Source organism: Pelodiscus sinensis, chromosome 4 (genome assembly GCF_049634645.1).
Source record: "Pelodiscus sinensis isolate JC-2024 chromosome 4, ASM4963464v1, whole genome shotgun sequence".
In the NCBI taxonomy this organism is placed as follows: domain Eukaryota; kingdom Metazoa; phylum Chordata; order Testudines; family Trionychidae; genus Pelodiscus; species Pelodiscus sinensis.
In genome coordinates this window covers 9,975,734-9,991,100 of record NC_134714.1, presented here as the reverse complement: position 1 = coordinate 9,991,100, position 15,367 = coordinate 9,975,734, and the positions used below count along the sequence as shown (strand labels likewise).

Here is a 15,367-nt window from a genome sequence, read left to right as displayed (position 1 = left end):
CATTTTTAAAGCAATTTGACTATAAGCTCTTTGTTGGAAGGGGATCTTGAGAATTCTTTGACTAAATAACCCCCAAATTATGCTCAATTCGTATTCCCTTTCCCCATCTCTCCTGTGACACTTTTAACATTCAGAGAATCTCACTATGTGTACATGGGGATTTTAGAATACTTTATTAAGAGTGCCTTAACTGAGTACCCCACGACCAAATGACCCCACTGACCCTACCCTTGCTCCTAATGTTGGTAGAACACCACTGCTATGGTTGCAGAACTTATTTACATTTTGAACACAGATAAACAAAAAAATCTGGTTTGGGTAAGAGAATTTATTTTCAAATGCATATTACTTTCTGTATCAATGCATGAAAGAAAAATATTAACTGAAGTTTGATATGACTCGTAAGAGCTACATGACTGAAATGTTGTTTCCTTCAGATCAGGGATGTTAAATTGCCGCTAATCAGCTAATTGAGTAGTTGATGGAATTTCCATTGACGACTCGATTAGTAGATAAGGGGGGAAACTACAGAGCCACAGTGTGGTTAGATCTCAGCCCGGGAGCTAACCCCACTGTGGCTCTGCCTTTTAAATGTATTAAGAGTTGCCAAACTCTTAATATATTTTTAAAAAGCAGACACGTAGCGGGGGGACCTGGAACAAGCCAGAACAGCTGATTCCCCACTCATGCCTGGTCCTCTCCGCTACACCTGTGCTTCTAACATATATTAAGAACCTTAATACATTTAAAAAGCAGAGGCGGAATTTCTGAGATCGGCTGATTCCCAGCTTGCACCAGTGCCCCGCTACGCCTTTGTCTCTTTCGGCCCCCCATCCGAGACGGTAATGGGGGGGGGGTTCCCTCCAACACTGGCTCCTGCTTCACTTGCTGCTTCTCTGACAGACAGGAAGGAGGGGGCAGGTGACTAGTTGAGTCACTACTTGATTACCTGATAAGCATATGCTTATCGGGTAGTCGACTAGTTGCTTACATCTCTACTTCAGATCCCCCTTTTTCTAGGAACTTCCTCCATTTCATACTTCAAATTAGTAAGTGCGAAACCTTTGTTTGCACACCATTACAGGAAATTGGCGAAAAGAGATTTTAGCTAGTGAATGGGTGACTATGCAAAATTTAAGATAATATATTCCCAATGGCCATGAATCCAAAAGTCAGAGCTAGGAGAGATTTTGATACTGGAAAAGCAAATCAAGGCAAATAAAGTTTTGTCCAAATCAGAAAAGATTTAAAACTAGTTATCAACTATGAGAAGTTTTCAAATAAAATTCCTTTCAAATTCATATAGTCATACTATTTGTACCTAAAGACTAACTGGGTGCAGTTTTTTTTATTCCATATTTTATTGCTTCTGTAGTATTAGACTTCAATAAAGTTGGAAATGTATACTGACTTAAGACAGCTGCTGCAAAAAATACCATCTAATATTTGTAAAGCTTGGGAAGAACGTAGTCATGAAAACTTCATGGGCTTTGTATGCATAAAGAGAGCAGTAGAGAGGAGAAGAGTGTCCACATCAACCAGGATCTGAGTCACAGCTGTTTAAAAAAAAGTTTCCATCTGCTTCCTATTCAGTCACATACCAGCTCTTCTTTTCATCTTATTGCTTTCCTTATAAACAGAACAAGCCAGCGTTTACATTAGCATTACAACAAAGGTCTTTAAGCGTAAGGAATTTCAGCCTACTGTGCATATGTTATCTGGGTATCCCCACTAACAGTCCTCACCCTTTAACCTCTCAGCTGTCAACATTTTCCTACCAACAGCTAAATGAACAACATGGAACACTCATGAGATTGCCCTGAGTCAAAGGGTTAGCAAATCGAGACAGAAAAAGGAAAGGAAAGGAGATGCCACTATGGCTTTGTCTACAACACTATACAGCTTTTTAGTGACATGGCTGGGGACATGGCCAGGTCACGAGAAGTCAGGCAGTATAAACACTCTTGTCTGCACTTCTGCTGACAAAATACTTCCACCTGCACACAACATGCTGCAAAACTTTTGTCTTGGGGGCGGGAGGCAAAAGTTAAGCACCTAGGAGCAATGGAAATGTTGTGGTTCAATTGCCAATCTACACAGTGTAAGGCAAAAGTAAACAAAGACCATTTTTTAAATGTTGCATTTATTGAACATTTTCATGGAACACATTTGCAGAACTAGGCAAATTTCTGTTCAAATTAAATTGGGGGGGGGGGAGAAACCCTGTGCACAAACTTGTTAACTATTTACTAGTGTTGTCTTCAAGTCAAATAGTAATAGAGATGTAGCCGTGTTAGTCTGGTCTTGCTGAAACAAAAGACAGGACTATGCAGCACTTTAAAGACTAACAAGATGGTTTATTAGGTGATGAGCTTTCGTGGGCCAGACCCACTTACTCGGATCAAATTGTGGAAGAAAATTGGCACAACCATATATACCAAAGGGATACAATAAAAAAAAAGTGAACACATATGAAATTGATAAATCAGATTTTAGAACAGAGGGGAGGTGGGGGGGCGGGGGAGGGGAGACTAACAGCAGACAACAAAAGGGAAACCTCTGAACTGTCATTCATGCTTAAATTTGACACTTTACGAATGGGCCTTAAAGATGCTAACTACCTTACCCATTACAAAGATAGCTTCCCCAATTATCACCCTAATATCATTATCTCAGACACTAACCTCCCCCCCTCACTTCCCCTCTGTTCTAAAATCTGATTTGTCAATTTTATATGTATTCACTTTTTTTGATTGTACCCCTTTGGTATATATGGTCATTCCAATTTTCTTCCACAATTTGATCTGAGGAAGTGGGTCTGGCCCACGAAAGCTCATCACCTAATAAACCATCTTGTTAGTCTTTAAAGTGCTGCATAGTCCTGTCTTTTGTGTCTTCAAGTCCTCATTGTCAAGTCCAAGTCAAGTCTCAAGTCACTACAGTTCAATTCTCAAGTCGAGTCTCAAGTCCCTAAAGTTACTTTCGAGTCAAGTCTCAAGTTGAGTCTCAACTCTTAATTTTAAAAATGTCAAGTCACTTTTGTATAAGCCATCAATATCGGCATTTTCGGACAATTTTTTCACCAAGTCGATTTAACAAAATTAGCAAGTCTCAAGTTGAGTCTCAAGTCACAAACAATGAACCCGAGTTGAGTCTCAAGTTGAGTCACCTAGGAGATTCAAGTCGGACTCAAGTCCAAGTCATGGGACTCGAGTCAACAACTCTGCTATTTATTAAAGAGATTTCAGTATAGTTCATAGTCATTTTTAAAAACCAAATGATAATTAACGTTGATAATTAAAACCATGAAATAAATCCATAAGTTGAAAGAATAAAAGGAAGATATTTTTGCAGTTTCTGGGACAGTTATACAGTCTTGGTGTAAGCTGCACCAGGGCTAAATTTGACACACTGTCCATATGATACAAACTGGGCACGGGGAGCTATTTTCACAGAAATAAATGTAGCTAACAGGGACTTTGAGCCAGTTTTGCATTAATGTAATTCTACAATGTTGTATTTCCTTAAAGAACAATATTCGTACTGATTTTTCAGATACAGGCAGTCCCCGAGTTACGCGGATCCGACTTATGTCGGATCCGCAGTTACGAACGGGGATTTTCTCGCCCTGGAGGACTAGAGCGGCGGGACACCTGGTCCCGCCGCCCGCCTCCTCCAGGGTGAGAAAAGCTGCTCCCCGTCTCCCTGGTCTGCTGGGGGAGCCAGCAGTCCAGAGAGACGGGGAGCAAAGCGGCGGAGGACCCGGGCCGGACCCGCGGCGCTTCCAGCTGATCTGGAAGCACCGCGGGTCCGACCCGGGTCCTCCGCGGCTTTGCTCAGCATCTCCCTGGTCTGCTGGGGGGGGACGTAGCTAGTGCCCCCCCCCCCCAGCAGACCTGGGAGACGTGGAGCAAAGCCCGGGGCCTGTGGTAGAGCAGGTGGGACGCTGCCGGTTGGTCCCGCAGCACCGCTCCTTGGCGCTACTGGACCAACCCGGCAGCACCCCAGCTGCTCTGCCCCAGGAGTGCTGATTCAGCCGCTGGTGATCAGTTTCAGCAGCGGCTGAAATCAGGACGCCTGGGGCAGAGCAGCTGGGGTGCTGCTGGGCTGGTCCAGTAGCGCCGTGGAGCGGCCGCGCTACTGGACCAACCCAGCAGCACCCGAGCTGCTCTGCTCCAGGCGTCCCCAAGTCAGCTGCTGCTGAAACTGACCAGCGGCTGACTACAGGAAGCCCAAGGCAGAGTTGCTCTGCCCCGGGCTTCCTGGAGTCAGCTGCTGATCAGTTTCAGCAGCAGCTGACTTGGGGACGCCTGGGGTTCTTAAGTTGAATCTGTACGTAAGTCAGAACTGGAGTGCAGATTCAGCCGCTGTTGAAACTGATCAGTTTCAGCAGCGGCTGAATCTGGATGCCAGTTCCGACTTACATACAGATTCAACTTAAGAACAAATCTACAGTCCCTATCTTTTACGTAACCCGGGGACTGCCTGTACTACTATTCAGCGCAGTGCAATTAGAAAGTTGGCAACCCAAGCTAGAATACCTTTCCCACAGTTTCTTCACTTACTTCTTTCCACTTCCCTGCTCTTTTGGCTATTCTAGGGTACAAACATCTGTCCATGTTTACCATTTTTCTTGTCTTTTGCTCACACACATCTATCTGCTGCTTGGTGCAACAGTGCAGCTTGTAGACGGCTGGTGAAGTCACGTACCACTACAATCTGCCAAAAAGGTTAATAAAGTCATCTTGCTCATTTTGTAGAATTTGGGACTGGATGTGATTTTAAATCTTGGGGGAGGGAGAGGGAAAAATCAGCCATCACCAGAGAACACAGACAGTTCTTTTCAGCAATTGGAGTGACATCAACAGCAAAGTGAACTACGAGATATCACACCAAAGAGGAGCATATGATCCAGTGGAACTAGCTGTAATGCCCCAAGAGGGAAGAGACACAAAAAAAATTACAAAAATAATTTAATAAAAATGAATGACCATCAGCATAAACTAGCTAGGTTTAACTCTGTCTGGACATCTGTCCCTCATGTCTCCTTCCAAATATTCAAATAGAGAAAGCAAGTTTTAGGAGTATTCATGTTTTTCACCATTTCCCACTACCATGCCATTTTTTCCTCTCCTTCCATCTCGTGCCAAATGATCTTGTCTTTCCATGATGCTGACAGACAAAATGGCAGTTCACAACAAGCTTTATGAAATGCTTGTAAGTGCTTGTATGTATTAATCTTACATCTGATATCTGTATCCCAAGTTACAAGGTATTATTTAAGTGTTTGCTCAGTAACTATTTGCTCTGAAACTATAAACCCTGTCAGGAGAGACGCATTACAAAGTATGAAATACTAGTTGACCACAAGAAGTGTCATTTCCTCTCCAACTAAAGGAGGCTCAGAGACACCAGAAAAGCCATTATATGTAACATCAGAGGACAAAAGACTTTATTGATAATTCACTCCACACTCGAAGACAATATACGCACAAGCCCTCATCCTAGGAGTTTGGACTCTATGGAGAGGGAATAAACATTTTTTTCAAGAAGAAATTGCCGCTTTGTTGCTTGAACTTAGAAGAGTGGAGATTCCTAGACATAAGTAAGAGATCTCCAGCTATTTAGCCCTAAAGGATATGATATATAGATCTTGTACATCACAGCAATTTCTATTATCATTTGGAACCTAAGATTATCTCATTTGTATGTGTTTACCAGCTTTTAATCTTTTAAACAATCAATTCCTTTTTCTCAGTAAGTCAACAGCTTATGATAGGATTGACTGCCAGCATTGCCTTTGGTGAGAGACCTAGTGTGCATCTGACTTGAGGTAAGTGACAGCTTCTGTGGGACTTGGAGTAACCAAAGCACTGCTGCGATATCTGGTGCCACGGACCATCTTTTACAAAAGCAAGCTTTCCTAACTGGCAAGATAGATCAGAGTACCCAAGAGCAGTATTTCTCAACCTTTTTTTTTTTTTTAAATAAAGTACCCCCTTTTAAAAAAAATTATAAGTACCCCCAGTACCTACTGTTTTCAGACAATTTTTTTTCCCTAACATTGCAACACATTTGTTTAAACAACTTAATCGTAGCCGGGCGGACAATGACATTTTTAGGTGTAAAAATTACAAAAATAATAAAACGCTGTAAAAATTCAACTCTCTCCAAATTTCAGTTGTGTTGACGTACCCCCTAGACTTCTCTCGAGTACCCCTAAGGATACTCGTACCACTGGTTGAGAAACACTGGGCTAGAGGACAGTCTGTGACTACATGTTAAGGCTGTTAGAGTGCTTGAGGAGCTCACACTTGATATTTGGCTGGTGATGTCTAAGTATACAACTTACAACCAATCCATCACTCTTCGGTTTGTGCCCTACTACTTCATTCACAGTCTACCCAGAACTTAGTACTCCCACTCCTGGAGCCACCGCAAACAGATAGGAATCTCCTGTCTCGTCCACCCAATATTTGGATTATCTTCTCTTCCACAACCCCCTTTTCATTTCTCTCCTTATTGCAGGACTCTTTATCCAGGCAGTCACATCAGAATGCAACAGGCAGAGAATCTTGATGTAAGTATTTAATTTTAATTATGTTTTGCATTTGTACTTTTTAGTTATTCTCTGGAAAAAAGTTAATATTCATTGGCTGATAACTCTTACACCACATTAATCTGTAGCAAATTATAGTCTTTGCACTAAATTGGTGCTGCTTTTTGCTAACCAGGAGGATGCACTATATCTGTACTCATGTATATAACCAATTACATAGAGAGTATTACATTTATTCAGATTCTTAATCTACTATGGAAAGAGAGAGTGTGTCCATCTGTGTGTCCATCCATCAGTCTGAGTTCATTTGTTCAAGAACTCCTCCTCAACCGTAAGAGCTAGGACTACCAAATGTGATCTGCAGCTTCCTCTTATCATAACTTAAAGCAATATCAGGGTTTGCTTGTGCCAGGGCAACGGAATGTGTGAAAATCGCATTCCATGCAAACAAAGGGAGGGGTGTGATAGCCAGGACAGAGGGGCAGCAAGCACCCCAGCCTCAGGGAACAGCTGATGACCAGCAGAACGGCCCCTGCCACCCTGAGGAGCAGCCAGCGGGCAGCCACTGCAATTCTCCATGCCCTGGGCTGGCCTCAGGGGGCAACCAATCTGTGTGCTCCTCGCCCTTCCCAGGCTGGCTCTGGAGAGAAGCCAGTGGGCAGGCAGGCCCTGCGCATGGAGCCCTTAGCCTCTGACTGGGCGCGGCTGATTAATCAGCTGTGAAGCAGTGCTGCCGTGCAGCTTGGGGGAAAACACTGATGACAGGTAAGTCTCTTACGGTACGTCTACATTTTTTGAGGAGTACCGTTAGTTCGAACCAAGGGGTTTGATTCAAACTAACGCGTCCCGGAGCGCACGTCCATGTTCGAATCAGCTGGCGAGCGGAACAGCGCAGGGCAATATTATGCTAATGAAGCGTGGGATATTTAAATCCCCGCTTCATTAGCAATTTTGGCCAGCTACATTTGCATCCCTAGTTCGGACTAGAGAGCAAGTGTAGATGTACCATTAGTGTTTATATATTTTATTTTGTTACAAAACGGTGAAGGATGCATTCACTACTTACTAGATCAGGGGTTGGCAACCGCTGGCACGTGTGCCATAAGTGGCACAAGAGCCGATTTCCCATGGCAGACAGGGCGGAAGCTCAGTCCCACCCTTACCCCCTACCCTGTGCGTAGCTGGGAGCTCATGCTGCGGCTCCATCCTCAGCAGTGCAGCTACAGGCTGGAGCACTAATCCAGCTTCCTGCTTGGGGGCAGGAGGACACGGGAGAGGCCTGAGCACATCCCTGGTGCTGCCCCTGCCCAGACTGGGTGTGAAGCTCCTGGGGGACAAGGGGTTAATCCCCCCCTTCCTGGCTACAGGCTTCTTGCTTTGGGAAGCAGTGGGGCTGGGGCTGTTCCACAAAGCTGGGATTGGGTGGCCGGCACACATGGCGCGCCGGGCTGCTCCCCGCAGGCTGTGTGCAGGGTTGGGGAGCCCCTTTCCCATAGCCCTTCTGCGCCAGGCCAGGCTGGAGCCACCCCTGGACACCCTTGGGCTTTTCCTACCCCAACCCTGGAGCCGCAGCCTGCAGGTAAAGGACTGTTCCAGACAGGGAAGAAACTCTGCTCTTCCCCCCCCCCCCAGCACTGCTGCCCTGCCGGTGAGTGCGCTGAGGGCACAGGGATGTGGGGGCAAACTCCTAAACTCCCTCTCACACCTCCACCCCACATCCTCTCTTGCTGCCAAACTCCCTTCCAGACCCTGCCCTCCTCACCCTGTTCTGCACTGCACCCCACCTCTTGCCCAGATTCTGCATCCCTATCCCATGGCAGCCTGCACACTGAACCCCTCATTTTTGTTCCCACCCCAGGGCCTAAGGGGGTTCATCAAATCCACTAACTCTGGAACACCAGAACAGTAAATCTGGCCTAGGGGAAGCCCTGGACCTCAGTCCTCCTTGCCCTTTCCCTTCACTCCAGCGGGACTGGAGTGTCAGAAGAATGAAGTGTCTCGGTTGAGTGTCACATCAGTTAGGGTTGGAGGGTTTTAGGAGGAGGTGGATTTTTTTAACTTCTCACTTGTGTGGCCCCCAGCTGATTTTTCTGTGGGTCAGTGACCTCTGCCCCCCCCCCCCCCCGCCCCCTGTAAATAACTAAAACATTGAAACTTTTTGTGTTGGACATAATATTTTACTTTATTTAAAATGATGTTTGATAAACTAACATGAGAAAGTTAAAACGCTTAATCTGTTAATAATTTAAATTAAACCATTCTCCCCAGCTGTAGCACTAGCAAAATGGCTTGGGCATAATCAACAGTGAATTTCCATTAGTAATTGGTAGTCCACAGAAAGGTTTGCTTTGACCCAGGTGGGTCCACAGAATCCACAGTGGAGAGAGCCCCTGACCTCTCCTAGGAGAGTGGCACAGCCCAGGGCAGGAGGGTTAAATCTTGGCACACCACTTCGGTATGGTTGCTGACCCCTGTACTAGATGTTTAATAGTTGTACTTGTGATTTATGTTTAGTTCTATTAGCATGTAAATTTAAATTAAATAAAAATACACAAAGCAGATTTGTAATAAATGTTTGTGTGTAACTAGCACATTTGAGGTGTTACAGTTTTTCAAAACACTCACATTTAAAATAGATTCATTAAAGGAAAAATCTATAGTTAGTGAGTTGAACTAATTGATCCTGGTCACCATGTCCTTTGGGATTTTATACTAAGTAGATCTCACCCTGTCTCACATGTAGTTTTACTTCGTAGACCAGTAAAGAAAAAAGAAAAACCTTCCTGCTTTTTCAACTCCCATTTAGTGCCTTAAGCTTGAATGAACAAGTTTTTGTATTCAACTAGATGAAAAAATGAAATGAAGGGACTACAGCCGGTCCCCGAGTTACAAATGGTCAATTTATGACAGTTCGCACTTACAACCAAACCTCCCATTAAGTGGTTGTAAAGGCGATCCTCGAGTTATGAATGCGACCCGTTCTTATGAACAGCACAGTCGCATGTAAATAAATGGGGTCCGACTTACGAACACTTCAAGTTACAGCCAAGTGTTTAGTCCGTAACTCATTCGTAACTCTGGGACCAGCTGTATTCTTTCTGCACCTGCAGAAGAGACTACTTCTATCAAAAGCTAGCTTGGCATTTCCACAAACTGACTCCTAGCACTTAACCAGTGACTTCCACTCATTTAATTGTATAAGTTTCTTTAAAACTTTGCAGCAAAGATGTACTAAATATTTTTTCTGTGAAGTATGTTTATTTTTTTAAAAGTAAACCCTCTAGATTAAAATTTTAAAAATCTAATTTAAATACATTTATTTATTCACTTAATGATTTGTTTATCTTCTCTACCTTCCTTTGGCCTCTGACGACTTCTCAGTCTCTCACTCCCTGAAAACTGCAGGGGCATGAACGCTTCAGAAGGGGAAGTAGAGCTAAGAGCATAAGCGCCCCCAACATTAAAGGCAGCCTGGGACACAGGCAGGACTTAGTCATATTATTCAACTGAATTGTTAGTCCATAAGTTTGGAGTTTTCTCTCAGTGAAGCTCTGCACCAGGGAATAGTGGAGGAGCTGCTTGCTGATTGAGGACTCAAACAACAACACACAACAACCTACAGGAATCTACTAGCAGCAGGGCAGTTCCTGCTACTCTAGGCATGTCTCCAAAGTTGAAAGCAAGCTCAAGTAGCCACTGTAATGGAACTGTGGGACTTTAGCACAAAAACAGGCAATTTGACTGTGGCTACTTTGCATCACTTTGTTCGCAGTGTTACCATATCTGGGCTTGGTACAGCAGTCAGCTGTAGCATGGATTATTCACCAAGCTTGTACAAAGAGCAAACTCTCTTATGCATGCAAAAAAGGAGCAGTTCGTTATAATGAGCCAGGTACAGTGAGAAATGGTTACTTACTGTAACTGTGGCTCTTTGAGATGTGATGCAAATATTTATTGTACCTAGGTATATCCATGCCCTATGGGCCAGAGCCTTTGGCCTACTACAAGCATGTCCAAAGTCCGGCCCGCGGGCCAATTGCGGCCCGTGTTCCGATTTAATACGGCCCCCGCTTCCTCCCCCTCTCCTGGCTCCCCGGCGCTCTTTTGAACTGGCGCACCCAGCGCGCCGCTTCCGGCCGTGCCACCGCCGCCCATGGCCTCCGCGGTCCTAGAGCCTGCCCTGTAGGGCACGTCCACAGCCCCACTCCCCCGCTCGGCTGCGGGTTCGCCCTGCCCCCGGGCCGCCGTGAGGCCGGCGTGCCCTGCGCTCTCCGCCCGCCTCCGACCCTGCGGGCCCTCCGCCTTGGGGCTGAGAGTGCGGGGACGGCCCTCACGCATGTTCACTTCTTCAAATCTGGCCCTCTTTGAAAAAAGTTTGGACACCCCTGGCCTACTAGGACCAATAGAGGTGCCTCTGAACAGAGTAATTCACTATCCTAAAGAGAATCTCCTTAATGAACATTTCTTTTCTCCAAGCAAGCAAGGAGGACACTGATAGCCACAAGATTTAAGAGGCCACAAAGTAGTTTTCAGTAAAGAAATTTATTTTTTAAATTATTTTGGGGTCATCTTTTACAGAGTGATTCCCTAACACTGTTAGGCAGTTCCTGGGCCTGCTATAGGTAAGGCACTTTCAGGCCACCTGGCTCTCCTCCCTCAGCAGCAGCAGGAGTTTGTGCATGGGAGGGGGTTCAGGACTGGGGCGCAGGAGGGGATGAGAGGTCTGCAGCACTTACCTCGGGAACCTCCCCAGAAGCAGTGATATCTCCCTCCCTCGGTTCCTAGGTGGAGGCATGGGCCATGCAGATGTGCATTCCAAGTGGAGGCAGGGCATTGAGCGGTCTGGCCACGCGTCTGTCTAGGAGCTAAAGGATGGGGATGTCACTGCTTCTGGGGAGGCAGGGAGCCTACCGGTTTCACCACTTACTCCCACCTTCCCCACACAGAACCAGTGAGGGTATCGGGCTGCACTTCTCCTCCCTCTTCCCAATTTAGCCAGAGATACAGAATACAAGTTATGGACAGGTTTACTGCCCGTGACCTGTCCATGACTTACTAAAAATATCTGTGACTAAAACAGCCTTAATCAAGAACAAAGCAGTGAATGCTTCATGAGGGCATGACTGTCCTTAACATGGATGGCCTCCCCTCAGTGTGTACCCGGCATGCACTCTCATGAAATCACAATTTATCTTCAAAAAAGGGAAGAAAAATGAAGTGACAATAGAAGTTCCTCAGATGACTTCTACTGACAAAAGTACATTGGAGGTTTAGTACAAACTGCATGAGCAATGTGTTCCAGTGAATCAGCAGCATCTATGAGCACTGATCAACCCACCACTACTGGCAGGCAGTCTTAGTGTACTAATGAGATGAGAAGTTTCAGATCATACTGCAGTTTTCAGACACTATAAATTGAATCTGACAGAGTGATTGTATATGAAGACAGCCAAAGAGTCTCTAGATAGTTACCTTAACAGCGAGACCTGTTAAGCTGTTGCTCAAAAATCTCTCATGAGAAATAAAAATAGATATTAACCCACCTTTGTCAAAAATATTGTTATAGAAAATGTAATAAAACAGAACTGTTCTATAACAAGGAAGCAGGAACTTTTCCTTAAGGACTACCAGCAACTCAACTAGACTTTTAAGACTCTTATTTTAGGATTAAAGGTATTGTATGCTGCTCCTGCTACTGAAGAAAAAAGCCAGCTTCACCACATTCATTCAATAAAACTTACATCCTATTGAAATCAGTACTGTCATTAAACAACTGCCAAATTTAGTAATATTTCTTAATTCACACTCAGACATGTAAAAGTCTGTAAATGTAGATGTCACACTTTATGAAAATTGGATTCTGAATTTGAATATGCATCGCTTGAAGATGCTTTATGCAAAACAGGGTAACATGTCAGTTTGAATGTTGTACTCCGCTGAATCTGTATTGCCTATTTTTATGCATGTATCAATCTTGTATGTAAAATTGGGAATATGAAGTGTGAATCTGTTTTTAATTCAAAAGGTCTAATGAGGGCCATTAGTTATACTTCAGGACAGTGAGTCTCAAAGTGTGGTTCATGGGCCTAATCCCTCACACTTAGACCCCGAAGCGCCATTCCTGGCCTACCAAAATCTTTAATCTGGCATATCCTATTTCCCAGGGTTACTGGATTACAGAAGCTCAAGTGTACTACAGGCAGTCCCCGGGTTACGTACAAGATAGGGACTGTAGGTTTGTTCTTAATTTGAATTTGTATGTAAGTCGGAACTGGTACATATTGTAGGGGAAACTCTAGCCAAACATTTCTCCAGAGCTCAGTTTTATTCTCCCACACCTCACTTCCCTCAGTCCTTTATTCTCAAGCTGAGGTGTCTGCTGAGAAAAGCCGCTCCGCGTCTCCCTGGTCTGCTGGGGGGGGGGGGGGGGCGGAGGGGCGCTAGCTTCGTGTCTCCTTGGTCTGCTGGGGGGGGGGGGGCGGAGGGGCGCTAGCTTCGCGTCTCCCTGGTCTGCTGGGGGGAAGCAGCTAGTGCGGGGTGCGCCTCACCCACTGTTGCCTTCAAACTCCAAGTATAAAGAGGTGTCAAATTGCCAGTAGTTTTCTTTTCCTTTCTTTCCTGTTTTTTTTAAAGGGATCCATCAAATATAAAGAGATGATGCAAAGTAATTTATATAGGATCATATTAACTATGTACATGACTTTAATGCAAAAATGAAAGCCCATTTCTCTTGTGTGTTTTCATACAGAGATACTTATGGATGGATTCTGTGATTTTGACAGCATATTAGGTACTGAGGTAAAAGCACAAGGAAAACGCGGTTATTTTATTCATTTATATTTTTTCTAAGTATGTGCTCTCTCGTACAGAAATTACTTGAAAATGTGGATGAACCAGCTTTCTGCTAAAAAGCAATTTTACTGGAGGAGGTTTCAGATTTATTAGCCAACCTTTTGATTATTTGATTTTAATTTTATTTATTTATTTAGTGAGGTTAAACAACAGGGGCTCTCAAACATTTTGTTTCGATTCAGAACAAAACTCCACAATTTCAAAACTCTCCATAAAAAGCATTGAACCATGCCTCTGGGACATTCTGCATGGTGGGCTGCCCCCAAACCTTTAAGCAGTCCACCTGACAAGCACCTATGGGGGGGGGGGCCCCAGCAGACCAGGGAGACGCGGAGCGGCTTTTCTCGCCACGGAGGACGCGGGCGGCGGGACTGCCGCGGTGCGTTTCGGCGGTCTGCGGGGGGGGGGGGGGGGAGACGCAGCTAGTGCAGGGTTGCCTCACCCCGTTTATAAGTAGGGATTCGACGTAAGTCGGATCCATGTAACCCGGGGACTGCCTGTATATGACTACAAAACTCAACAACATTAAGGCTATGAACTTAACATGCATAAAATACCAAAATTCAAGTGAACAGTCTTATTTGAAAGTGGTATGTTAGCATCTAGAACAAAAAATCTCACTTGCTTCAAAATCCAGTTTTTCAAGGCCTTCTATTTTAAGTAAAACTGATATTAACAAGATACTATCATTATTATACATTTGACATGAATATATGAAACTAAATACAAATAGTAACAAACTAAACTAGTCAGATTAGCCCTTTCTTTGGTCAGCAGAAAGCACAAAGGGACACCCGCTGTGGGAAAATATTTTGATATTTTCTTCAAAATCTCCTTTTAGCAAAGAGCTCAAGTTCTTCAGTATTCTAGATCAATAAAATAAACTCCTTAACTTGGATACCCAGTTACAAAAAATCTTACAGCACACAACAAAAATAATCAGAATGCAAAATGTTTTAGGGACTATTTTTGGATAGCTTCTGGTTTCTCTTAAATCCATTAGATTTTGCCTTTAATGTACCAAACATCAGCAGTTAACAAAGAAGAATTCTAACACGCCAAGCACAGAGTGTACTTCTGCAGAACACAAAGAAACTATTCTAAATAAGATTGTTCACAAGCACAGGGTATCTATTATCTACAATTATGAAGTAAAGGCAATCTTGATCTTTGTAGGAGGAAGAACGATACAAGGGATCTGGCAAAATGTAGTTCAAACAGAATATGTTTATTCAGAAGTGCTCCTTCTGTGTACAAATCCTTTAGGCAGACTTTGGCCAGTACAATTTTCAGAGTTTGGCCATGTTCCCCAGGTTGAAATTATTTAAATCACTAAATTAAATCATGATTTAAGTCTCCCAATATTTCTAAACACTAAATCTAGAGAATCTAAATAAGGTTGAGGCTTTGTAAAAACTAATTTAAAAAAATCTGTGCTATTGCAACTTTACACCTTGCTATTAATTTTAAACCGCTTTTCTAAAAATGCCTCTTGCGGATATTTAGATTTTTACAAAATTGCTTTAGCTAACCCTTCCCTCCTTCCCATACAAAGTATTGAATATCAAGGCCCTGGTCCTGCAAATACTCTAACAGGTACTTAGACACACAAATAGCCCCACTAAAGTCAAATACTCATATGCTTAACGTTAAGTTTGTGGCTAAGTCTGACACACTGGTAACAAAGTTTTTGATTAACTTATTTTAACAAAATCTTTGCAGAACAAAAATTGCTTCTCTGTTAACGCTAGCTACTGTACTGAAAGTGTAAACTTCAGAAGTATTGTGAACATTTTCATGCATAGGCTAAAAATGTAAAAAATAGCTGCCTACAGAAAGGGTCTTCAATCCATATTTAGGCACTTATGGAGAGAATTCAAGAGCACCAAAGACCCATCAATATCAAACAGTGACAGTGAAGTATTGTCTGATCAAAGCATTTCACCATTCTTGACT

At 43.8% G+C, this 15,367-nt stretch overlaps 1 protein-coding gene and 1 long non-coding RNA gene across 3 annotated transcripts in view; one reads left to right on the top strand and one right to left on the bottom strand.

Annotated features, from left to right (window-relative positions):
• Positions 1–15,367, bottom strand: part of PELI2 (pellino E3 ubiquitin protein ligase family member 2) — a 228,053-nt gene that overhangs the window by 38,336 nt on the left and 174,350 nt on the right. The window lies entirely within an intron of this gene.
• Positions 5,347–12,958, top strand: LOC142829056 (uncharacterized). Its single transcript, XR_012903257.1, has 3 exons — positions 5,347–5,833; positions 6,529–6,580; positions 9,941–12,958. It is a non-coding gene; the product is annotated as an uncharacterized LOC142829056 (long non-coding RNA).